The sequence below is a fragment of the Rhinoderma darwinii genome, chromosome 2, assembly GCF_050947455.1.
Source record: "Rhinoderma darwinii isolate aRhiDar2 chromosome 2, aRhiDar2.hap1, whole genome shotgun sequence".
Lineage (NCBI taxonomy): Eukaryota > Metazoa > Chordata > Amphibia > Anura > Rhinodermatidae > Rhinoderma > Rhinoderma darwinii.
The window spans coordinates 307283768-307302674 of NC_134688.1; the positions used below are offsets into that span (position 1 = coordinate 307283768).

Genomic DNA, 18907 nt, shown 5'->3' on the forward strand with positions numbered 1-18907 from the left:
ATGTCGTTTAGATTTTGTTTCACAATAGATTAAAAAGGACTATGGATTAAAGCATTTAATGTCAATGGCCATTCTAAGCTGAATGTGCCTGCTCTCGTCAGATCGCAGAAGTTACACAGCTTAAGGCCTCACTAGTACCAGTGTGGGAGACTGTCTGGGAATCCGTGGTGCGGTTGACTTTTTATTATGTCGTTTAAATTTTGTTTCACAATCGATTAAAAAGGACTATGGATTAAAGCTTTTAATGTCAATGGCAATTCTAAGCTGAATTTCCCTGCTCTCGTCAGATCGCAGAAGTTACACAGCTTAAAACCTCGCTAGTACCAGTGTGGGAGACTGTCTGGGAATCCGTGGTGCGGTTGACTTTTTATTATGTCGTTTAGATTTTGTTTCACAATCGATTAAAAAGGACTATGGATTAAAGCATTTAATGTCAATGGCCATTCTAAGCTGAATGTGCCTGCTCTCGTCAGATCGCAGAAGTTACACAGCTTAAGGCCTCGCTAGTACCAGTGTGGGAGACTGTCTGGGAATCCGTGGTGCGGTTGCCTTTTTATTATGTCGTTTAGATTTTGTTTCACAATAGATTAAAAAGGACTATGGATTAAAGCATTTAATGTCAATGGCCATTCTAAGCTGAATGTGCCTGCTCTCGTCAGATCGCAGAAGTTACACAGCTTTAGGCCTCGCTAGTACCAGTGTGGGAGACTGTCTGGGAATCCGTGGTGCGGTTGCCTTTTTATTATGTCGTTTAGATTTTGTTTCACAATAGATTAAAAAGGACTATGGATTAAAGCATTTAATGTCAATGGCCATTCTAAGCTGAATGTCCCTGCTCTCGTCAGATCGCAGAAGTTACACAGCTTAAGGCCTCGCTAGTACCAGTGTGGGAGACTGTCTGGGAATCCGTGGTGCGGTTGACTTTTTATTATGTCGTTTAGATTTTGTTTCACAATCGATTAAAAAGGACTATGGATTAAAGCATTTAATGTCAATGGCCATTCTAAGCTGAATGTGCCTGCTCTCGTCAGATCGCAGAAGTTACACAGCTTAAGGCCTCGCTAGTACCAGTGTGGGAGACTGTCTGGGAATCCGTGGTGTGGTTGAATTTTTATTATGTCGTTTAGATTTTGTTTCACAATAGATTAAATAGGACTATGGATTAAGGCTTTTAATGTCAATGGCCATTCTAAGCTGAATGTGCCTGCTCTCGTCAGATCGCAGAAGTTACACAGCTTAAGGCCTCGCTAGTACCAGTGTGGGAGACTGTCTGGGAATCCGTGGTGCGGTTGACTTTTTATTATGTCGTTTAGATTTTGTTTCACAATCGATTAAAAAGGACTATGGATTAAAGCATTTAATGTCAATGGCCATTCTAAGCTGAATGTACCTGCTCTCGTCAGATCGCAGAAGTTACACAGCTTAAGGCCTCGCTAGTACAAGTGTGGGAGACTGTCTGGGAATCCGTGGTGCGGTTGAATTTTTATTATGTCGTTTAGATTTTGTTTCACAATCGATTAAAAAGGACTATGGATTAAAGCATTTAATGTCAATGGCCATTCTAAGCTGAATGTGCCTGCTCTCGTCAGATCGCAGAAGTTACACAGCTTAAGGCTCTCGCTAGTACCAGTGTGGGAGACTGTCTGGGAATCCGTGGTGTGGTTGAATTTTTATTATGTCGTTTAGATTTTGTTTCACAATAGATTAAATAGGACTATGGATTAAGGCTTTTAATGTCAATGGCCATTCTAAGCTGAATGTGCCTGCTCTCGTCAGATCGCAGAAGTTACACAGCTTAAGGCCTCGCTAGTACCAGTGTGGGAGACTGTCTGGGAATCCGTGGTGCGGTTGACTTTTTATTATGTCGTTTAGATTTTGTTTCACAATCGATTAAAAAGGACTATGGATTAAAGCATTTAATGTCAATGGCCATTCTAAACTGAATGTCCCTGCTCTCGTCAGATCGCAGAAGTTACACAGCTTAAGGCCTCGCTAGTACCAGTGTGGGAGACTGTCTGGGAATCCGTGGTGCGGTTGACATTTTATTATGTCGTTTAGATTTTGTTTCACAATAGATTAAAAAGGACTATGGATTAAAGCATTTAATGTCAATTGCTATTCTAAGCTGAATGTGCCTGCTCTCGTCAGATCGCAGAAGTTACACAGCTTAAGGCCTCGCTAGTACCAGTGTGGGAGGCTGTCTGGGAATCCGTGGTGCGGTTGACTTTTTATTATGTCGTTTAGATTTTGTTTCACAATAGATTAAATAGGACTATGGATTAAAACATTTAACGTCAATGGCCATTCTAAGCTGAATGTGCCTGCTCTCGTCAGAACGCAGAAGTTACACAGCTTAAGGCCTCGCTAGTACCAGTGTGGGAGACTGGCTGGGAATCCGTGGTGCGGTTGACTTTTTATTATGTTGTTTAGATTTTGTTTCACAATAGATTAAATAGGACTATGGATTAAGGCTTTTAATGTCAATGGCCATTCTAAGCTGAATGTGCCTGCTCTCGTCAGGTCGCAGAAGTTACACAGCTTAAGGCCTCACTAGTACCAGTGTGGGAGACTGTCTGGGAATCCGTGGTGCGGTTGCCTTTTTATTATGTCGTTTAGATTTTGTTTCACAATCGATTAAAAAGGACTATGGATTAAAGCATTTAATGTCAATGGCCATTCTAAGCTGAATGTGCCTGCTCCCGTCAGATCGCAGAAGTTACACAGCTTAAAACCTCGCTAGTACCAGTGTGGGAGACTGTCTGGGAATCCGTGGTGCGGTTGACTTTTTATTATGTTGTTTAGATTTTGTTTCACAATCGATTAAAAAGGACTATGGATTAAGGCTTTTAATGTCAATGGCCATTCTAAGCTGAATGTGCCTGCTCTCGTCAGATCGCAGAAGTTACACAGCTTAAGGCCTCGCTAGTACCAGTGTGGGAGACTTTCTGGGAATCCGTGGTGCGGATGACTTTTTATTATGTCGTTTAGATTTTGTTTCACAATCGATTAAAAAGGACTATGGATTAAAGCATTTAATGTCAATGGCCATTCTAAGCTGAACGTGCCTGCCCTCGTCAGATCGCAGAAGTTACACAGCTTAAGGCCTCGCTAGTACCAGTGTGGGAGACTGTCTGGGAATCCGTGGTGCGGTTGACTTTTTATTATGTCGTTTAGATTTTGTTTCACAATCGCTTAAAAAGGACTATGGATTAAAGCATTTAATGTCAATGGCCATTCTAAGCTGAATGTGCCTGCTCTCGTTAGATCGCAGAAGTTACACAGCTTAATGCCTCGCTAGTACCAGTGGGGGAGACTGTCTGGGAATCTGTGGTGCGGTTGACTTTTTATTATGTCGTTTAGATTTTGTTTCACAATAGATTAAATAGGACTATGGATTAAAGCATTTAATGTCAATGGCCATTCTAAGCTGAATGTGCCTGCTCTCGTCAGATCACAGAAGTTACACAGCTTAAGGCCTCGCTAGTACCAGTGTGGGGGACTGTCTGGGAATCCGTGGTGCGGTTGACTTTTTATTATGTCGTTTAGATTTTGTTTCACAATAGATTAAATAGGACTATGGATTAAAGCATTTAACGTCAATACCCATTCTAAGCTGAATGTGCCTGCTCTCGTCAGATCGCAGAAGTTACACAGCTTAAAGCCTCGCTAGTACTAGTGTGGGAGACTGTCTGGGAATCCGTGGTGCAGTTGACTTTTTATTATGTCGTTTAGATTTTGTTTCACAATCGATTAAAAAGGACTATGGATTAAAGCATTTAATGTCAATGGCCATTCTAAGCTGAATGTGCCTGCTCTCGTCAGATCACAGAAGTTACACAGCTTAAGGCCTCGCTAGTACCAGTGTGGGGGACTGTCTGGGAATCCGTGGTGCGGTTGACTTTTTATTATGTCGTTTAGATTTTGTTTCACAATCGATTAAAAAGGACTATGGATTAAAGCATTTAATGTCAAAGGCCATTCTAAGCTGAATGTGCCTGCTCTCGTCAGATCGCAGAAGTTACACAGCTTAAGGCCTCGCTAGTACCAGTGTGGTAGACTGTCTGGGAATCCGTGGTGCGGTTGAATTTTTATTATGTCGTTTAGATTTTGTTTCACAATCGATTAAAAAGGACTATGGATTAAAGCTTTTAATGTCAATGGCAATTCTAAGCTGAATTTCCCTGCTCTCGTCAGATTGCAGAAGTTACACAGCTTAAAACCTCGCTAGTACCAGTGTGGGAGACTGTCTGGGAATCCGTGGTGCGGTTGACTTTTTATTATGTCGTTTAGATTTTGTTTCACAATCGATTAAAAAGGACTATGGATTAAAGCATTTAATGTCAATGGCCATTCTAAGCTGAATGTGCCTGCTCTCGTCAGATCGCAGAAGTTACACAGCTTAAGGCCTCGCTAGTACCAGTGTGGGAGACTGTCTGGGAATCCGTGGTGCGGTTGCCTTTTTATTATGTCGTTTAGATTTTGTTTCACAATAGATTAAAAAGGACTATGGATTAAAGCATTTAATGTCAATGGCCATTCTAAGCTGAATGTGCCTGCTCTCGTCAGATCGCAGAAGTTACACAGCTTAAGGCCTCGCTAGTACCAGTGTGGGAGACTGTCTGGGAATCCGTGGTGCGGTTGACTTTTTATTATGTCGTTTAGATTTTGTTTCACAATAGATTAAAAAGGACTATGGATTAAAGCATTTAATGTCAATGGCCATTCTAAGCTGAATGTCCCTGCTCTCGTCAGATCGCAGAAGTTACACAGCTTAAGGCCTCGCTAGTACCAGTGTGGGAGACTGTCTGGGAATCCGTGGTGCGGTTGACTTTTTATTATGTCGTTTAGATTTTGTTTCACAATCGATTAAAAAGGACTATGGATTAAAGCATTTAATGTCAATGGCCATTCTAAGCTGACTGTGCCTGCTCTCGTCAGATCGCAGAAGTTACACAGCTTAAGGCCTCGCTAGTACCAGTGTGGGAGACTGTCTGGGAATCCGTGGTGTGGTTGAATTTTTATTATGTCGTTTAGATTTTGTTTCACAATAGATTAAATAGGACTATGGATTAAGGCTTTTAATGTCAATGGCCATTCTAAGCTGAATGTGCCTGCTCTCGTCAGATCGCAGAAGTTACACAGCTTAAGGCCTCGCTAGTACCAGTGTGGGAGACTGTCTGGGAATCCGTGGTGCGGTTGACTTTTTATTATGTCGTTTAGATTTTGTTTCACAATCGATTAAAAAGGACTATGGATTAAAGCATTTAATGTCAATGGCCATTCTAAGCTGAATGTACCTGCTCTCGTCAGATCGCAGAAGTTACACAGCTTAAGGCCTCGCTAGTACCAGTGTGGGAGACTGTCTGGGAATCCGTGGTGCGGTTGAATTTTTATTATGTCGTTTAGATTTTGTTTCACAATCGATTAAAAAGGACTATGGATTAAAGCATTTAATGTCAATGGCCATTCTAAGCTGAATGTCCCTGCTCTCGTCAGATCGCAGAAGTTACACAGCTTAAGGCCTCGCTAGTACCAGTGTGGGAGACTGTCTGGGAATCCGTGGTGCGGTTGACTTTTTATTATGTCGTTTAGATTTTGTTTCACAATAGATTAAAAAGGACTATGGATTAAAGCATTTAATGTCAATTGCCATTCTAAGCTGAATGTGCCTGCTCTCGTCAGATCGCAGAAGTTACACAGCTTAAGGCCTCGCTAGTACCAGTGTGGGAGACTGTCTGGGAATCCGTGGTGCGGTTGCCTTTTTATTATGTCGTTTAGATTTTGTTTCACAATAGATTAAATAGGACTATGGATTAAAACATATAACGTCAATGGCCATTCTAAGCTGAATGTGCCTGCTCTCGTCAGAACGCAGAAGTTACACAGCTTAAGGCCTCGCTAGTACCAGTGTGGGAGACTGGCTGGGAATCCGTGGTGCGGTTGACTTTTTATTATGTTGTTTAGATTTTGTTTCATAATAGATTAAATAGGACTATGGATTAAGGCTTTTAATGTCAATGGCCATTCTAAGCTGAATGTGCCTGCTCTCGTCAGATCGCAGAAGTTACACAGCTTAAGGCCTCACTAGTACCAGTGTGGGAGACTGTCTGGGAATCCGTGGTGCGGTTGCCTTTTTATTATGTCGTTTAGATTTTGTTTCACAATCGATTAAAAAGGACTATGGATTAAAGCATTTAATGTCAATGGCCATTCTAAGCTGAATGTGCCTGCTCCCGTCAGATCGCAGAAGTTACACAGCTTAAAACCTCGCTAGTACCAGTGTGGGAGACTGTCTGGGAATCCGTGGTGCGGTTGACTTTTTATTATGTCGTTTAGATTTTGTTTCACAATCGATTAAAAAGGACTATGGATTAAAGCATTTAATGTCAATGGCCATTCTAAGCTGAATGTGCCTGCTCTCGTCAGATCGCAGAAGTTACACAGCTTAAGGCCTCGCTAGACCAATGTGGGAGACTGTCTGGGAATCCGTGGTGCGGTTGACTTTTTATTATGTTGTTTAGATTTTGTTTCACAATCGATTAAAAAGGACTATGGATTAAGGCTTTTAATGTCAATGGCCATTCTAAGCTGAATGTGCCTGCTCTCGTCAGATCGCAGAAGTTACACAGCTTAAGGCCTCGCTAGTACCAGTGTGGGAGACTTTCTGGGAATCCGTGGTGCGGATGACTTTTTATTATGTCGTTTAGATTTTGTTTCACAATCGATTAAAAAGGACTATGGATTAAAGCATTTAATGTCAATGGCCATTCTAAGCTGAACGTGCCTGCCCTCGTCAGATCGCAGAAGTTACACAGCTTAAGGCCTCGCTAGTACCAGTGTGGGAGACTGTCTGGGAATCCGTGGTGCGGTTGACTTTTTATTATGTCGCTTAGATTTTGTTTCACAATCGCTTAAAAAGGACTATGGATTAAAGCATTTAACGTCAATGGCCATTCTAAGCTGAATGTGCCTGCTCTCGTTAGATCGCAGAAGTTACACAGCTTAATGCCTCGCTAGTACCAGTGGGGGAGACTGTCTGGGAATCTGTGGTGCGGTTGACTTTTTATTATGTCGTTTAGATTTTGTTTCACAATAGATTAAATAGGACTATGGATTAAAGCATTTAAAGGCATGGTGTCGCCCCAAAAACATGTTTTTTTTTTAAAATTTAAACATTTAGTGTGTGGGTGATAAAACATTGTTCAAATTTTTTTTATTTTTTTCGCGAGTCAGGAAATATTATAAATTTTTTCAAATTTATAATACTACCCATTTTTGGTCACTAGATGGAGCTGTTTGGAGCTAGTTCCCAAAATTGCAGCATTGCAACATTGGGTTAAAAGCTATCGCTCTAGTGAGCGCTCAGCATCCCCCCCTCCTTTATCCTGGCTAGTGCCGGGATAAACGAGGGGTTTGAAAGGTTTAACCTCCTACACTGTGTGTCGCCATTTTTTGAGGTAACCCACAGTGTAGTAGGTTTACATGCAGTAGTAAACACACACAAACACTAACATACATTGAAATCGCTTACCTGCTCCTGCCGCCGCGGCCCGTCCGCTCCCTTTGCTGCCGCTGTTCCATGTGCACTTGTCCGGAAGCCGCGACCGGAAGTAGTAATATTACTGTCCGGCCGCGACTTCCGGTCCACAGGAAAATGGCGCCGGACGGCGCCAATTTCGAATAGGACTGTGTGGGAGCGGCGCATGCGCAGTTCCCACACAGACGCCGTACACGGCAGTCAATGGGACGGGAGCCGTTCGCAGTCCCTATGGGACTGTGGCTGCCGTATTCCATGTCTGTGTGTGTCGTTAATCGACACACACAGAAATGGAACAAAAAATGGCAGCCCCCATAGGGAAGAAAAAGTGTGAAAAAAAGAAACAGTAAAACACAAACACACAAATGAAAATAAACGTTTATATTAAGGCACTAACATCTTTAACATATAAATAAAATATTTGTGATGACACTGTTCCTTTAATGTCAATGGCCATTCTAAGCTGAATGTGCCTGCTCTCGTCAAATCACAGAAGTTACACAGCTTAAGGCCTCGCTAGTACCAGTGTGGGGGACTGTCTGGGAATCCGTGGTGCGGTTGACTTTTTATTATGTCGTTTAGATTTTGTTTCACAATAGATTAAATAGGACTATGGATTAAAGCATTTAACGTCAATACCCATTCTAAGCTGAATGTGCCTGCTCTCGTCAGATCGCAGAAGTTACACAGCTTAAAGCCTCGCTAGTACTAGTGTGGGAGACTGTCTGGGAATCCGTGGTGCGGTTGACTTTTTATTATGTCGTTTAGATTTTGTTTCACAATCGATTAAAAAGGACTATGGATTAAAGCATTTAATGTCAATGGCCATTCTAAGCTGAATGTGCCTGCTCTCGTCAGATCGCAGAAGTTACACAGCTTAAGGCCTCGCTAGTACCAGTGTGGTAGACTGTCTGGGAATCCGTGGTGCGGTTGAATTTTTATTATGTCGTTTAGATTTTGTTTCACAATCGATTAAAAAGGACTATGGATTAAAGCTTTTAATGTCAATGGCAATTCTAAGCTGAATTTCCCTGCTCTCGTCAGATTGCAGAAGTTACACAGCTTAAAACCTCGCTAGTACCAGTGTGGGAGACTGTCTGGGAATCCGTGGTGCGGTTGACTTTTTATTATGTCGTTTAGATTTTGTTTCACAATCGATTAAAAAGGACTATGGATTAAAGCATTTAATGTCAATGGCCATTCTAAGCTGAATGTGCCTGCTCTCGTCAGATCGCAGAAGTTACACAGCTTAAGGCCTCGCTAGTACCAGTGTGGGAGACTGTCTGGGAATCCGTGGTGCGGTTGCCTTTTTATTATGTCGTTTAGATTTTGTTTCACAATAGATTAAAAAGGACTATGGATTAAAGCATTTAATGTCAATGGCCATTCCAAGCTGAATGTGCCTGCTCTCGTCAGATCGCAGAAGTTACACAGCTTAAGGCCTCGCTAGTACCAGTGTGGGAGACTGTCTGGGAATCCGTGGTGCAGTTGACTTTTTATTATGTCGTTTAGATTTTGTTTCACAATAGATTAAAAAGGACTATGGATTAAAGCATTTAATGTCAATGGCCATTCTAAGCTGAATGTCCCTGCTCTCGTCAGATCGCAGAAGTTACACAGCTTAAGGCCTCGCTAGTACCAGTGTGGGAGACTGTCTGGGAATCCGTGGTGCGGTTGACTTTTTATTATGTCGTTTAGATTTTGTTTCACAATCGATTAAAAAGGACTATGGATTAAAGCATTTAATGTCAATGGCCATTCTAAGCTGAATGTGCCTGCTCTCGTTAGATCGCAGAAGTTACACAGCTTAAGGCCTCGCTAGTACCAGTGTGGGAGACTGTCTGGGAATCCGTGGTGTGGTTGAATTTTTATTATGTCGTTTAGATTTTGTTTCACAATAGATTAAATAGGACTATGGATTAAGGCTTTTAATGTCAATGGCCATTCTAAGCTGAATGTGCCTGCTCTCGTCAGATCGCAGAAGTTACACAGCTTAAGGCCTCGCTAGTACCAGTGTGGGAGACTGTCTGGGAATCCGTGGTGCGGTTGACTTTTTATTATGTCGTTTAGATTTTGTTTCACAATAGATTAAATAGGACTATGGATTAAGGCTTTTAATGTCAATGGCCATTCTAAGCTGAATGTGCCTGCTCTCGTCAGATCGCAGAAGTTACACAGCTTAAGGCCTCGCTAGTACCAGTGTGGGAGACTGTCTGGGAATCCGTGGTGCGGTTGACTTTTTATTATGTCGTTTAGATTTTGTTTCACAATCGATTAAAAAGGACTATGGATTAAAGCATTTAATGTCAATGGCCATTCTAAGCTGAATGTGCCTGCTCTCGTCAGATCGCAGAAGTTACACAGCTTAAGGCCTCGCTAGTACCAGTGTGGGAGACTGTCTGGGAATCCGTGGTGCGGTTGCCTTTTTATTATGTCGTTTAGATTTTGTTTCACAATAGATTAAAAAGGACTATGGATTAAAGCATTTAATGTCAATGGCAATTCTAAGCTGAATGTGCCTGCTCTCGTCAGATCGCAGAAGTTACACAGCTTAAGGCCTCGCTAGTACCAGTGTGGGAGACTGTCTGGGAATCCGTGGTGCGGTTGACTTTTTATTATGTCGTTTAGATTTTGTTTCACAATAGATTAAAAAGGACTATGGATTAAAGCATTTAATGTCAATGGCCATTCTAAGCTGAATGTCCCTGCTCTCGTCAGATCGCAGAAGTTACACAGCTTAAGGCCTCGCTAGTACCAGTGTGGGAGACTGTCTGGGAATCCGTGGTGCGGTTGACTTTTTATTATGTCGTTTAGATTTTGTTTCACAATCGCTTAAAAAGGACTATGGATTAAAGCATTTAATGTCAATGGCCATTCTAAGCGGAATGTGCCTGCTCTCGTTAGATCGCAGAAGTTACACAGCTTAACGCCTCGCTAGTACCAGTGTGGGAGACTGTCTGGGAATCTGTGGTGCGGTTGACTTTTTATTATGTTGTTTAGATTTTGTTTCACAATAGATTAAATAGGACTATGGATTAAAGCATTTAACGTCAATACCCATTCTAAGCTGAATGTGCCTGCTCTCGTCAGATCGCAGAAGTTACACAGCTTAAAGCCTCGCTAGTACTAGTGTGGGAGACTGTCTGGGAATCCGTGGTGCAGTTGACTTTTTATTATGTCGTTTAGATTTTATTTCACAATCGATTAAAAAGGACTATGGATTAAAGCATTTAATGTCAATGGCCATTCTAAGCTGAATGTGCCTGCTCTCGTCAGATCACAGAAGTTACACAGCTTAAGACCTCGCTAGTACCAGTGTGGGGGACTGTCTGGGAATCCGTGGTGCGGTTGACTTTTTATTATGTCGTTTAGATTTTGTTTCACAATCGATTAAAAAGGACTATGGATTAAAGCATTTAATGTCAATGGCCATTCTAAGCTGAATGTGCCTGCTCTCGTCAGATCGCAGAAGTTACACAGCTTAAGGCCTCGCTAGTACCAGTGTGGGTGACTGTCTGGGAATCCGTGGTGCGGTTGACTTTTTATTATGTCGTTTAGATTTTGTTTCACAATAGATTAAAAAGGACTATGGATTAAAGCATTTAATGTCAATGGCCATTCTAAGCTGAATGTCCCTGCTCTCGTCAGATCGCAGAAGTTACACAGCTTAAGGCCTCGCTAGTACCAGTGTGGGAGACTGTCTGGGAATCCGTGGTGCGGTTGACTTTTTATTATGTCGTTTAGATTTTGTTTCACAATCGATTAAAAAGGACTATGGATTAAAGCATTTAATGTCAATGGCCATTCTAAGCTGAATGTACCTGCTCTCGTTAGATCGCAGAAGTTACACAGCTTAAGGCCTCGCTAGTACCAGTGTGGGAGACTGTCTGGGAATACGTGGTGCGGTTGAATTTTTATTATGTCGTTTAGATTTTGTTTCACAATCGATTAAAAAGGACTATGGATTAAAGCATTTAATGTCAATGGCCATTCTAAGCTGAATGTCCCTGCTCTCGTCAGATCGCAGAAGTTACACAGCTTAAGGCCTCGCTAGTACCAGTGTGGGAGACTGTCTGGGAATCCGTGGTGCGGTTGACTTTTTATTATGTCGTTTAGATTTTGTTTCACAATAGATTAAAAAGGACTATGGATTAAAGCATTTAATGTCAATGGCCATTCTAAGCTGAATGTGCCTGCTCTCGTCAGATCGCAGAAGTTACACAGCTTAAGGCCTCGCTAGTACCAGTGTGGGAGACTGTCTGGGAATCCGTGGTGTGGTTGACTTTTTATTATGTCGTTTAGATTTTGTTTCACAATAGATTAAATAGGACTATGGATTAAAACATTTAACGTCAATGGCCATTCTAAGCTGAATGTGCCTGCCCTCGTCAGAACGCAGAAGTTACACAGCTTAAGGCCTCGCTAGTACCAGTGTGGGAGACTGGCTGGGAATCCGTGGTGCGGTTGACTTTTTATTATGTTGTTTAGATTTTGTTTCACAATAGATTAAATAGGACTATGGATTAAGGCTTTTAATGTCAATGGCCATTCTAAGCTGAATGTGCCTGCTCTCGTCAGATCGCAGAAGTTACACAGCTTAAGGCCTCACTAGTACCAGTGTGGGAGACTGTCTGGGAATCCGTGGTGCGGTTGACTTTTTATTATGTCGTTTAGATTTTGTTTCACAATCGATTAAAAAGGACTATGGATTAAAGCTTTTAATGTCAATGGCAATTCTAAGCTGAATTTCCCTGCTCTCGTCAGATCGCAGAAGTTACACAGCTTAAAACCTCGCTAGTACCAGTGTGGGAGACTGTCTGGGAATCCGTGGTGCGGTTGAATTTTTATTATGTCGTTTAGATTTTGTTTCACAATAGATTAAATAGGACTATGGATTAAGGCTTTTAAGGTCAATGGCCATTCTAAGCTGAATGTGCCTGCTCTCGTCAGATCGCAGAAGTTACACAGCTTAAGGCCTCGCTAGTACCAGTGTGGGAGACTGTCTGGGAATCCGTGGTGCAGTTGACTTTTTATTATGTCGTTTAGATTTTGTTTCACAATAGATTAAAAAGGACTATGGATTAAAGCATTTAATGTCAATGGCCATTCTAAGCTGAATGTCCCTGCTCTCGTCAGATCGCAGAAGTTACACAGCTTAAGGCCTCGCTAGTACCAGTGTGGGAGACTGTCTGGGAATCCGTGGTGCGGTTGACTTTTTATTATGTCGTTTAGATTTTGTTTCACAATCGATTAAAAAGGACTATGGATTAAAGCATTTAATGTCAATGGCCATTCTAAGCTGAATGTGCCTGCTCTCGTTAGATCGCAGAAGTTACACAGCTTAAGGCCTCGCTAGTACCAGTGTGGGAGACTGTCTGGGAATCCGTGGTGCGGTTGACTTTTTATTATGTCGTTTAGATTTTGTTTCACAATAGATTAAATAGGACTATGGATTAAGGCTTTTAATGTCAATGGCCATTCTAAGCTGAATGTGCCTGCTCTCGTCAGATCGCAGAAGTTACACAGCTTAAGGCCTCGCTAGTACCAGTGTGGGAGACTGTCTGGGAATCCGTGGTGCGGTTGACTTTTTATTATGTCGTTTAGATTTTGTTTCACAATCGATTAAAAAGGACTATGGATTAAAGCATTTAATGTCAATGGCCATTCTAAGCTGAATGTGCCTGCTCTCGTCAGATCGCAGAAGTTACACAGCTTAAGGCCTCGCTAGTACCAGTGTGGGAGACTGTCTGGGAATCCGTGGTGCGGTTGCCTTTTTATTATGTCGTTTAGATTTTGTTTCACAATAGATTAAAAAGGACTATGGATTAAAGCATTTAATGTCAATGGCAATTCTAAGCTGAATGTGCCTGCTCTCGTCAGATCGCAGAAGTTACACAGCTTAAGGCCTCGCTAGTACCAGTGTGGGAGACTGTCTGGGAATCCGTGGTGCGGTTGACTTTTTATTATGTCGTTTAGATTTTGTTTCACAATAGATTAAAAAGGACTATGGATTAAAGCATTTAATGTCAATGGCCATTCTAAGCTGAATGTCCCTGCTCTCGTCAGATCGCAGAAGTTACACAGCTTAAGGCCTCGCTAGTACCAGTGTGGGAGACTGTCTGGGAATCCGTGGTGCGGTTGACTTTTTATTATGTCGTTTAGATTTTGTTTCACAATCGCTTAAAAAGGACTATGGATTAAAGCATTTAATGTCAATGGCCATTCTAAGCGGAATGTGCCTGCTCTCGTTAGATCGCAGAAGTTACACAGCTTAACGCCTCGCTAGTACCAGTGTGGGAGACTGTCTGGGAATCTGTGGTGCGGTTGACTTTTTATTATGTTGTTTAGATTTTGTTTCACAATAGATTAAATAGGACTATGGATTAAAGCATTTAACGTCAATACCCATTCTAAGCTGAATGTGCCTGCTCTCGTCAGATCGCAGAAGTTACACAGCTTAAAGCCTCGCTAGTACTAGTGTGGGAGACTGTCTGGGAATCCGTGGTGCAGTTGACTTTTTATTATGTCGTTTAGATTTTATTTCACAATCGATTAAAAAGGACTATGGATTAAAGCATTTAATGTCAATGGCCATTCTAAGCTGAATGTGCCTGCTCTCGTCAGATCACAGAAGTTACACAGCTTAAGACCTCGCTAGTACCAGTGTGGGGGACTGTCTGGGAATCCGTGGTGCGGTTGACTTTTTATTATGTCGTTTAGATTTTGTTTCACAATCGATTAAAAAGGACTATGGATTAAAGCATTTAATGTCAATGGCCATTCTAAGCTGAATGTGCCTGCTCTCGTCAGATCGCAGAAGTTACACAGCTTAAGGCCTCGCTAGTACCAGTGTGGGTGACTGTCTGGGAATCCGTGGTGCGGTTGACTTTTTATTATGTCGTTTAGATTTTGTTTCACAATAGATTAAAAAGGACTATGGATTAAAGCATTTAATGTCAATGGCCATTCTAAGCTGAATGTCCCTGCTCTCGTCAGATCGCAGAAGTTACACAGCTTAAGGCCTCGCTAGTACCAGTGTGGGAGACTGTCTGGGAATCCGTGGTGCGGTTGACTTTTTATTATGTCGTTTAGATTTTGTTTCACAATCGATTAAAAAGGACTATGGATTAAAGCATTTAATGTCAATGGCCATTCTAAGCTGAATGTACCTGCTCTCGTTAGATCGCAGAAGTTACACAGCTTAAGGCCTCGCTAGTACCAGTGTGGGAGACTGTCTGGGAATACGTGGTGCGGTTGAATTTTTATTATGTCGTTTAGATTTTGTTTCACAATCGATTAAAAAGGACTATGGATTAAAGCATTTAATGTCAATGGCCATTCTAAGCTGAATGTCCCTGCTCTCGTCAGATCGCAGAAGTTACACAGCTTAAGGCCTCGCTAGTACCAGTGTGGGAGACTGTCTGGGAATCCGTGGTGCGGTTGACTTTTTATTATGTCGTTTAGATTTTGTTTCACAATAGATTAAAAAGGACTATGGATTAAAGCATTTAATGTCAATGGCCATTCTAAGCTGAATGTGCCTGCTCTCGTCAGATCGCAGAAGTTACACAGCTTAAGGCCTCGCTAGTACCAGTGTGGGAGACTGTCTGGGAATCCGTGGTGTGGTTGACTTTTTATTATGTCGTTTAGATTTTGTTTCACAATAGATTAAATAGGACTATGGATTAAAACATTTAACGTCAATGGCCATTCTAAGCTGAATGTGCCTGCCCTCGTCAGAACGCAGAAGTTACACAGCTTAAGGCCTCGCTAGTACCAGTGTGGGAGACTGGCTGGGAATCCGTGGTGCGGTTGACTTTTTATTATGTTGTTTAGATTTTGTTTCACAATAGATTAAATAGGACTATGGATTAAGGCTTTTAATGTCAATGGCCATTCTAAGCTGAATGTGCCTGCTCTCGTCAGATCGCAGAAGTTACACAGCTTAAGGCCTCACTAGTACCAGTGTGGGAGACTGTCTGGGAATCCGTGGTGCGGTTGACTTTTTATTATGTCGTTTAGATTTTGTTTCACAATCGATTAAAAAGGACTATGGATTAAAGCTTTTAATGTCAATGGCAATTCTAAGCTGAATTTCCCTGCTCTCGTCAGATCGCAGAAGTTACACAGCTTAAAACCTCGCTAGTACCAGTGTGGGAGACTGTCTGGGAATCCGTGGTGCGGTTGAATTTTTATTATGTCGTTTAGATTTTGTTTCACAATAGATTAAATAGGACTATGGATTAAGGCTTTTAAGGTCAATGGCCATTCTAAGCTGAATGTGCCTGCTCTCGTCAGATCGCAGAAGTTACACAGCTTAAGGCCTCGCTAGTACCAGTGTGGGAGACTGTCTGGGAATCCGTGGTGCGGTTGACTTTTTATTATGTCGTTTAGATTTTGTTTCACAATCGATTAAAAAGGACTATGGATTAAAGCATTTAATGTCAATGGCCATTCTAAGCTGAATGTGCCTGCTCTCGTCAGATCGCAGAAGTTACACAGCTTAAGGCCTCGCTAGTACTAGTGTGGGAGACTGTCTGGGAATACGTGGTGCGGTTGAATTTTTATTATGTCGTTTAGATTTTGTTTCACAATCGATTAAAAAGGACTATGGATTAAAGCATTTAATGTCAATGGCCATTCTAAGCTGAATGTCCCTGCTCTCGTCAGATCGCAGAAGTTACACAGCTTAAGGCCTCGCTAGTACCAGTGTGGGAGACTGTCTGGGAATCCGTGGTGCGGTTGACTTTTTATTATGTCGTTTAGATTTTGTTTCACAATAGATTAAAAAGGACTATGGATTAAAGCATTTAATGTCAATGGCCATTCTAAGCTGAATGTGCCTGCTCTCGTCAGATCGCAGAAGTTACACAGCTTAAGGCCTCGCTAGTACCAGTGTGGGAGACTGTCTGGGAATCCGTGGTGTGGTTGACTTTTTATTATGTCGTTTAGATTTTGTTTCACAATAGATTAAATAGGACTATGGATTAAAACATTTAACGTCAATGGCCATTCTAAGCTGAATGTGCCTGCTCTCGTCAGAACGCAGAAGTTACACAGCTTAAGGCCTCGCTAGTACCAGTGTGGGAGACTGGCTGGGAATCCGTGGTGCGGTTGACTTTTTATTATGTTGTTTAGAGTTTGTTTCACAATAGATTAAATAGGACTATGGATTAAGGCATTTAATGTCAATGGCCATTCTAAGCTGAATGTGCCTGCTCTCGTCAGATCGCAGAAGTTACACAGCTTAAGGCCTCACTAGTACCAGTGTGGGAGACTGTCTGGGAATCCGTGGTGCGGTTGACTTTTTATTATGTCGTTTAGATTTTGTTTCACAATCGATTAAAAAGGACTATGGATTAAAGCTTTTAATGTCAATGGCAATTCTAAGCTGAATTTCCCTGCTCTCGTCAGATCGCAGAAGTTACACAGCTTAAAACCTCGCTAGTACCAATGTGGGAGACTGTCTGGGAATCCGTGGTGCGGTTGACTTTTTATTATGTCGTTTAGATTTTGTTTCACAATAGATTAAAAAGGACTATGGATTAAAGCATTTAATGTCAATGGCCATTCTAAGCTGAATGTGCCTGCTCTCGTCAGATCGCAGAAGTTACACAGCTTAAGGCCTCGCTAGTACCAGTGTGGGAGACTGTCTGGGAATCCGTGGTGCAGTTGACTTTTTATTATGTCGTTTAGATTTTGTTTCACAATAGATTAAAAAGGACTATGGATTAAAGCATTTAATGTCAATGGCCATTCTAAGCTGAATGTCCCTGCTCTCGTCAGATCGCAGAAGTTACACAGCTTAAGGCCTCGCTAGTACCAGTGTGGGAGACTGTCTGGGAATCCGTGGTGCGGTTGACTTTTTATTATGTCGTTTAGATTTTGTTTCACAATCGATTAAAAAGGACTATGGATTAAAGCATTTAATGTCAATGGCCATTCTAAGCTGAATGTGCCTGCTCTCGTCAGATCGCAGAAGTTACACAGCTTAAGGCCTCGCTAGTACCAGTGTGGGAGACTGTCTGGGAATCCGTGGTGTGGTTGAATTTTTATTATGTCGTTTAGATTTTGTTTCACAATAGATTAAATAGGACTATGGATTAAGGCTTTTAATGTCAATGGCCATTCTAAGCTGAATGTGCCTGCTCTCGTCAGATCGCAGAAGTTACACAGCTTAAGGCCTCGCTAGTACCAGTGTGGGAGACTGTCTGGGAATCCGTGGTGCGGTTGACTTTTTATTATGTCGTTTAGATTTTGTTTCACAATCGATTAAAAAGGACTATGGATTAAAGCATTTAAGGTCAATGGCCATTCTAAGCTGAATGTACCTGCTCTCGTCAGATCGCAGAAGTTACACAGCTTAAGGCCTCGCTAGTACCAGTGTGGGAGACTGTCTGGGAATCCGTGGTGCGGTTGAATTTTTATTATGTCGTTTAGATTTTGTTTCACAATCGATTAAAAAGGACTATGGATTAAAGCATTTAATGTCAATGGCCATTCTAAGCTGAATGTGCCTGCTCTCGTCAGATCGCAGAAGTTACACAGCTTAAGGCCTCGCTAGTACCAGTGTGGGAGACTGTCTGGGAATCCGTGGTGTGGTTGAATTTTTATTATGTCGTTTAGATTTTGTTTCACAATAGATTAAATAGGACTATGGATTAAGGCTTTTAATGTCAATGGCCATTCTAAGCTGAATGTGCCTGCTCTCGTCAGATCGCAGAAGTTACACAGCTTAAGGCCTCGCTAGTACCAGTATGGGAGACTGTCTGGGAATCCGTGGTGCGGTTGACTTTTTATTATGTCGTTTAGATTTTGTTTCACAATCGATTAAAAAGGACTATGGATTAAAGCATTTAATGTCAATGGCCATTCTAAGCTGAATGTACCTGCTCTCGTCAGATCGCAGAAGTTACACAGCTTAAGGCCTCGCTAGTACCAGTGTGGGAGACTGTCTGGGAATCCGTGGTGCGGTTGAATTTTTATTATGTCGTTTAGATTTTGTTTCACAATCGATTAAAAAGGACTATGGATTAAAGCATTTAATGTCAATGGCCATTCTAAGCTGAATGTCCCTGCTCTCGTCAGATCGCAGAAGTTACACAGCTTAAGGCCTCGCTAGTACCAGTGTGGGAGACTGTCTGGGAATCCGTGGTGCGGTTGACTTTTTATTATGTCGTTTAGATTTTGTTTCACAATAGATTAAAAAGGACTATGGATTAAAGCATTTAATGTCAATTGCCATTCTAAGCTGAATGTGCCTGCTCTCGTCAGATCGCAGAAGTTACACAGCTTAAGGCCTCGCTAGTACCAGTGTGGGAGACTGTCTGGGAATCCGTGGTGCGGTTGACTTTTTATTATGTCGTTTAG

General features: G+C 41.9%; 85 pseudogenes; all 85 read left to right on the plus strand.

The window, feature by feature from the left end:
- The first annotated feature begins 60 nt into the window (after positions 1-60).
- On the plus strand, positions 61-179 carry LOC142743830 (5S ribosomal RNA; annotated as a pseudogene).
- A 253-nt stretch (positions 180-432) lies between these two features.
- On the plus strand, positions 433-551 carry LOC142744386 (5S ribosomal RNA; annotated as a pseudogene).
- Positions 552-618: 67 nt separating this feature from the next.
- LOC142744289 (5S ribosomal RNA) lies at positions 619-737 on the plus strand (annotated as a pseudogene).
- A 67-nt stretch (positions 738-804) lies between these two features.
- LOC142743890 (5S ribosomal RNA) lies at positions 805-923 on the plus strand (annotated as a pseudogene).
- Positions 924-990: 67 nt separating this feature from the next.
- LOC142745660 (5S ribosomal RNA) lies at positions 991-1109 on the plus strand (annotated as a pseudogene).
- A 67-nt stretch (positions 1110-1176) lies between these two features.
- LOC142745370 (5S ribosomal RNA) lies at positions 1177-1295 on the plus strand (annotated as a pseudogene).
- A 67-nt stretch (positions 1296-1362) lies between these two features.
- Positions 1363-1481, plus strand: LOC142745411 (5S ribosomal RNA; annotated as a pseudogene).
- A 254-nt stretch (positions 1482-1735) lies between these two features.
- On the plus strand, positions 1736-1854 carry LOC142745381 (5S ribosomal RNA; annotated as a pseudogene).
- Positions 1855-1921: 67 nt separating this feature from the next.
- On the plus strand, positions 1922-2040 carry LOC142745559 (5S ribosomal RNA; annotated as a pseudogene).
- Positions 2041-2107: 67 nt separating this feature from the next.
- Positions 2108-2226, plus strand: LOC142744675 (5S ribosomal RNA; annotated as a pseudogene).
- Positions 2227-2293: 67 nt separating this feature from the next.
- Positions 2294-2412, plus strand: LOC142747613 (5S ribosomal RNA; annotated as a pseudogene).
- A 67-nt stretch (positions 2413-2479) lies between these two features.
- Positions 2480-2598, plus strand: LOC142745816 (5S ribosomal RNA; annotated as a pseudogene).
- Positions 2599-2665: 67 nt separating this feature from the next.
- Positions 2666-2784, plus strand: LOC142745530 (5S ribosomal RNA; annotated as a pseudogene).
- Positions 2785-2851: 67 nt separating this feature from the next.
- LOC142744983 (5S ribosomal RNA) lies at positions 2852-2970 on the plus strand (annotated as a pseudogene).
- A 67-nt stretch (positions 2971-3037) lies between these two features.
- Positions 3038-3156, plus strand: LOC142745125 (5S ribosomal RNA; annotated as a pseudogene).
- Positions 3157-3409: 253 nt separating this feature from the next.
- On the plus strand, positions 3410-3528 carry LOC142745182 (5S ribosomal RNA; annotated as a pseudogene).
- Positions 3529-3595: 67 nt separating this feature from the next.
- On the plus strand, positions 3596-3714 carry LOC142746850 (5S ribosomal RNA; annotated as a pseudogene).
- A 67-nt stretch (positions 3715-3781) lies between these two features.
- LOC142745184 (5S ribosomal RNA) lies at positions 3782-3900 on the plus strand (annotated as a pseudogene).
- A 67-nt stretch (positions 3901-3967) lies between these two features.
- Positions 3968-4086, plus strand: LOC142747077 (5S ribosomal RNA; annotated as a pseudogene).
- A 253-nt stretch (positions 4087-4339) lies between these two features.
- LOC142744388 (5S ribosomal RNA) lies at positions 4340-4458 on the plus strand (annotated as a pseudogene).
- Positions 4459-4525: 67 nt separating this feature from the next.
- On the plus strand, positions 4526-4644 carry LOC142745393 (5S ribosomal RNA; annotated as a pseudogene).
- A 67-nt stretch (positions 4645-4711) lies between these two features.
- Positions 4712-4830, plus strand: LOC142743891 (5S ribosomal RNA; annotated as a pseudogene).
- Positions 4831-4897: 67 nt separating this feature from the next.
- Positions 4898-5016, plus strand: LOC142746321 (5S ribosomal RNA; annotated as a pseudogene).
- Positions 5017-5083: 67 nt separating this feature from the next.
- Positions 5084-5202, plus strand: LOC142745405 (5S ribosomal RNA; annotated as a pseudogene).
- Positions 5203-5269: 67 nt separating this feature from the next.
- LOC142744170 (5S ribosomal RNA) lies at positions 5270-5388 on the plus strand (annotated as a pseudogene).
- A 67-nt stretch (positions 5389-5455) lies between these two features.
- Positions 5456-5574, plus strand: LOC142743892 (5S ribosomal RNA; annotated as a pseudogene).
- Positions 5575-5641: 67 nt separating this feature from the next.
- Positions 5642-5760, plus strand: LOC142744111 (5S ribosomal RNA; annotated as a pseudogene).
- A 67-nt stretch (positions 5761-5827) lies between these two features.
- Positions 5828-5946, plus strand: LOC142747625 (5S ribosomal RNA; annotated as a pseudogene).
- A 67-nt stretch (positions 5947-6013) lies between these two features.
- Positions 6014-6132, plus strand: LOC142744697 (5S ribosomal RNA; annotated as a pseudogene).
- Positions 6133-6199: 67 nt separating this feature from the next.
- Positions 6200-6318, plus strand: LOC142745531 (5S ribosomal RNA; annotated as a pseudogene).
- Positions 6319-6570: 252 nt separating this feature from the next.
- On the plus strand, positions 6571-6689 carry LOC142744984 (5S ribosomal RNA; annotated as a pseudogene).
- Positions 6690-6756: 67 nt separating this feature from the next.
- LOC142745126 (5S ribosomal RNA) lies at positions 6757-6875 on the plus strand (annotated as a pseudogene).
- Positions 6876-7982: 1107 nt separating this feature from the next.
- On the plus strand, positions 7983-8101 carry LOC142746770 (5S ribosomal RNA; annotated as a pseudogene).
- Positions 8102-8168: 67 nt separating this feature from the next.
- Positions 8169-8287, plus strand: LOC142746817 (5S ribosomal RNA; annotated as a pseudogene).
- A 67-nt stretch (positions 8288-8354) lies between these two features.
- On the plus strand, positions 8355-8473 carry LOC142745945 (5S ribosomal RNA; annotated as a pseudogene).
- A 253-nt stretch (positions 8474-8726) lies between these two features.
- LOC142744389 (5S ribosomal RNA) lies at positions 8727-8845 on the plus strand (annotated as a pseudogene).
- A 67-nt stretch (positions 8846-8912) lies between these two features.
- LOC142744599 (5S ribosomal RNA) lies at positions 8913-9031 on the plus strand (annotated as a pseudogene).
- Positions 9032-9098: 67 nt separating this feature from the next.
- On the plus strand, positions 9099-9217 carry LOC142743893 (5S ribosomal RNA; annotated as a pseudogene).
- Positions 9218-9284: 67 nt separating this feature from the next.
- LOC142746006 (5S ribosomal RNA) lies at positions 9285-9403 on the plus strand (annotated as a pseudogene).
- A 67-nt stretch (positions 9404-9470) lies between these two features.
- LOC142745417 (5S ribosomal RNA) lies at positions 9471-9589 on the plus strand (annotated as a pseudogene).
- A 67-nt stretch (positions 9590-9656) lies between these two features.
- LOC142745429 (5S ribosomal RNA) lies at positions 9657-9775 on the plus strand (annotated as a pseudogene).
- Positions 9776-9842: 67 nt separating this feature from the next.
- Positions 9843-9961, plus strand: LOC142744390 (5S ribosomal RNA; annotated as a pseudogene).
- A 67-nt stretch (positions 9962-10028) lies between these two features.
- LOC142744292 (5S ribosomal RNA) lies at positions 10029-10147 on the plus strand (annotated as a pseudogene).
- Positions 10148-10214: 67 nt separating this feature from the next.
- LOC142743895 (5S ribosomal RNA) lies at positions 10215-10333 on the plus strand (annotated as a pseudogene).
- Positions 10334-10586: 253 nt separating this feature from the next.
- On the plus strand, positions 10587-10705 carry LOC142746851 (5S ribosomal RNA; annotated as a pseudogene).
- A 67-nt stretch (positions 10706-10772) lies between these two features.
- LOC142745963 (5S ribosomal RNA) lies at positions 10773-10891 on the plus strand (annotated as a pseudogene).
- A 67-nt stretch (positions 10892-10958) lies between these two features.
- LOC142744360 (5S ribosomal RNA) lies at positions 10959-11077 on the plus strand (annotated as a pseudogene).
- A 67-nt stretch (positions 11078-11144) lies between these two features.
- Positions 11145-11263, plus strand: LOC142743896 (5S ribosomal RNA; annotated as a pseudogene).
- Positions 11264-11330: 67 nt separating this feature from the next.
- Positions 11331-11449, plus strand: LOC142744216 (5S ribosomal RNA; annotated as a pseudogene).
- Positions 11450-11516: 67 nt separating this feature from the next.
- On the plus strand, positions 11517-11635 carry LOC142743897 (5S ribosomal RNA; annotated as a pseudogene).
- Positions 11636-11702: 67 nt separating this feature from the next.
- LOC142744262 (5S ribosomal RNA) lies at positions 11703-11821 on the plus strand (annotated as a pseudogene).
- Positions 11822-11888: 67 nt separating this feature from the next.
- On the plus strand, positions 11889-12007 carry LOC142745117 (5S ribosomal RNA; annotated as a pseudogene).
- Positions 12008-12074: 67 nt separating this feature from the next.
- On the plus strand, positions 12075-12193 carry LOC142743832 (5S ribosomal RNA; annotated as a pseudogene).
- A 253-nt stretch (positions 12194-12446) lies between these two features.
- LOC142747436 (5S ribosomal RNA) lies at positions 12447-12565 on the plus strand (annotated as a pseudogene).
- A 67-nt stretch (positions 12566-12632) lies between these two features.
- LOC142743898 (5S ribosomal RNA) lies at positions 12633-12751 on the plus strand (annotated as a pseudogene).
- A 67-nt stretch (positions 12752-12818) lies between these two features.
- On the plus strand, positions 12819-12937 carry LOC142743863 (5S ribosomal RNA; annotated as a pseudogene).
- Positions 12938-13004: 67 nt separating this feature from the next.
- Positions 13005-13123, plus strand: LOC142745441 (5S ribosomal RNA; annotated as a pseudogene).
- Positions 13124-13190: 67 nt separating this feature from the next.
- LOC142744391 (5S ribosomal RNA) lies at positions 13191-13309 on the plus strand (annotated as a pseudogene).
- Positions 13310-13376: 67 nt separating this feature from the next.
- Positions 13377-13495, plus strand: LOC142744293 (5S ribosomal RNA; annotated as a pseudogene).
- A 67-nt stretch (positions 13496-13562) lies between these two features.
- LOC142743899 (5S ribosomal RNA) lies at positions 13563-13681 on the plus strand (annotated as a pseudogene).
- A 253-nt stretch (positions 13682-13934) lies between these two features.
- Positions 13935-14053, plus strand: LOC142746852 (5S ribosomal RNA; annotated as a pseudogene).
- A 67-nt stretch (positions 14054-14120) lies between these two features.
- LOC142745964 (5S ribosomal RNA) lies at positions 14121-14239 on the plus strand (annotated as a pseudogene).
- Positions 14240-14306: 67 nt separating this feature from the next.
- LOC142744372 (5S ribosomal RNA) lies at positions 14307-14425 on the plus strand (annotated as a pseudogene).
- Positions 14426-14492: 67 nt separating this feature from the next.
- LOC142743900 (5S ribosomal RNA) lies at positions 14493-14611 on the plus strand (annotated as a pseudogene).
- A 67-nt stretch (positions 14612-14678) lies between these two features.
- LOC142744217 (5S ribosomal RNA) lies at positions 14679-14797 on the plus strand (annotated as a pseudogene).
- A 67-nt stretch (positions 14798-14864) lies between these two features.
- Positions 14865-14983, plus strand: LOC142743901 (5S ribosomal RNA; annotated as a pseudogene).
- A 67-nt stretch (positions 14984-15050) lies between these two features.
- Positions 15051-15169, plus strand: LOC142744263 (5S ribosomal RNA; annotated as a pseudogene).
- A 67-nt stretch (positions 15170-15236) lies between these two features.
- On the plus strand, positions 15237-15355 carry LOC142745118 (5S ribosomal RNA; annotated as a pseudogene).
- Positions 15356-15422: 67 nt separating this feature from the next.
- On the plus strand, positions 15423-15541 carry LOC142743833 (5S ribosomal RNA; annotated as a pseudogene).
- A 253-nt stretch (positions 15542-15794) lies between these two features.
- On the plus strand, positions 15795-15913 carry LOC142745452 (5S ribosomal RNA; annotated as a pseudogene).
- A 67-nt stretch (positions 15914-15980) lies between these two features.
- LOC142744221 (5S ribosomal RNA) lies at positions 15981-16099 on the plus strand (annotated as a pseudogene).
- Positions 16100-16166: 67 nt separating this feature from the next.
- LOC142743902 (5S ribosomal RNA) lies at positions 16167-16285 on the plus strand (annotated as a pseudogene).
- Positions 16286-16352: 67 nt separating this feature from the next.
- On the plus strand, positions 16353-16471 carry LOC142744264 (5S ribosomal RNA; annotated as a pseudogene).
- Positions 16472-16538: 67 nt separating this feature from the next.
- Positions 16539-16657, plus strand: LOC142747636 (5S ribosomal RNA; annotated as a pseudogene).
- Positions 16658-16724: 67 nt separating this feature from the next.
- Positions 16725-16843, plus strand: LOC142743834 (5S ribosomal RNA; annotated as a pseudogene).
- Positions 16844-17096: 253 nt separating this feature from the next.
- Positions 17097-17215, plus strand: LOC142747449 (5S ribosomal RNA; annotated as a pseudogene).
- Positions 17216-17282: 67 nt separating this feature from the next.
- LOC142743903 (5S ribosomal RNA) lies at positions 17283-17401 on the plus strand (annotated as a pseudogene).
- A 67-nt stretch (positions 17402-17468) lies between these two features.
- Positions 17469-17587, plus strand: LOC142745662 (5S ribosomal RNA; annotated as a pseudogene).
- A 67-nt stretch (positions 17588-17654) lies between these two features.
- LOC142745464 (5S ribosomal RNA) lies at positions 17655-17773 on the plus strand (annotated as a pseudogene).
- A 67-nt stretch (positions 17774-17840) lies between these two features.
- On the plus strand, positions 17841-17959 carry LOC142744171 (5S ribosomal RNA; annotated as a pseudogene).
- A 67-nt stretch (positions 17960-18026) lies between these two features.
- Positions 18027-18145, plus strand: LOC142745663 (5S ribosomal RNA; annotated as a pseudogene).
- A 67-nt stretch (positions 18146-18212) lies between these two features.
- Positions 18213-18331, plus strand: LOC142744442 (5S ribosomal RNA; annotated as a pseudogene).
- A 67-nt stretch (positions 18332-18398) lies between these two features.
- On the plus strand, positions 18399-18517 carry LOC142744172 (5S ribosomal RNA; annotated as a pseudogene).
- Positions 18518-18584: 67 nt separating this feature from the next.
- LOC142743905 (5S ribosomal RNA) lies at positions 18585-18703 on the plus strand (annotated as a pseudogene).
- Positions 18704-18770: 67 nt separating this feature from the next.
- Positions 18771-18889, plus strand: LOC142744277 (5S ribosomal RNA; annotated as a pseudogene).
- Positions 18890-18907: the final 18 nt, after the last annotated feature.